Genomic DNA, 709 nt, shown 5'->3' on the forward strand with positions numbered 1-709 from the left:
AAAAAAAAAAAAAAAAAAAAAAAAAAAACCCAAATAAGCGTAAAAAGAACCTGATGAATTTTTAATCTGTTAAAAGAGATTACATATTTAGATATTAGTTTTCTTCTTCCTCGCCTCTTCTTCCATCCACATCGTTAGATAATCTCTAAAAGGGATGGGATTGTTATACATCGGCCCCATCCCAGATTCCAGCAAATTATTCATTGGGTTTATCTCAGCTTCCAGCGTCCTGGGCCTGTTCCCATACACGACTTCTAAATATTGCGCATACCCCGTTTCTTTAGGCCTTGCCAAGTGGTTCTCAACCGGGGTCCGTATGACCCTTCGGGGTCCACATGACCCTTCGGAGGTTCACATGACCTTAAGGGTCCACATGACCTTTGGGGGGTCCGCATGACTTTAGGGGGTTCACATGACCTTTGGAGGTCCACATGACCTTTGGAGGTCCACATGACCTTTCGGAGGTCCACATAACCTTTGGGGGTCCACATGACCCTTCGGGTGTCCACATGACCTTTGGGGGTCCACATGACCTCAGGGGTCCATATAAGATTTCGTTATTAAAGTTTAGGTGCAATAAATATATAAATATATATATATATATATATATGTATGTGTGTGTTTGTGCCGCCAACATCGCTTGACAATCGATGCTGGAGTAACTTAGCGGTTCGGCAAAAAGAGACCGATATAATAATTATTAGGCTTA

At 42.2% G+C, this 709-nt stretch overlaps 1 protein-coding gene and 1 long non-coding RNA gene across 4 annotated transcripts in view; one reads left to right on the forward strand and one right to left on the reverse strand.

The window, feature by feature from the left end:
- LOC106867546 (proton channel OtopLc) overlaps positions 1 to 709 on the reverse strand; it is a 186402-nt gene that overhangs the window by 159951 nt on the left and 25742 nt on the right. The window lies entirely within an intron of this gene.
- LOC128249300 (uncharacterized) overlaps positions 1 to 709 on the forward strand; it is a 150286-nt gene that overhangs the window by 11816 nt on the left and 137761 nt on the right. The window lies entirely within an intron of this gene.

This window comes from Octopus bimaculoides, chromosome 13, assembly GCF_001194135.2.
Source record: "Octopus bimaculoides isolate UCB-OBI-ISO-001 chromosome 13, ASM119413v2, whole genome shotgun sequence".
Taxonomy (NCBI): domain Eukaryota; kingdom Metazoa; phylum Mollusca; class Cephalopoda; order Octopoda; family Octopodidae; genus Octopus; species Octopus bimaculoides.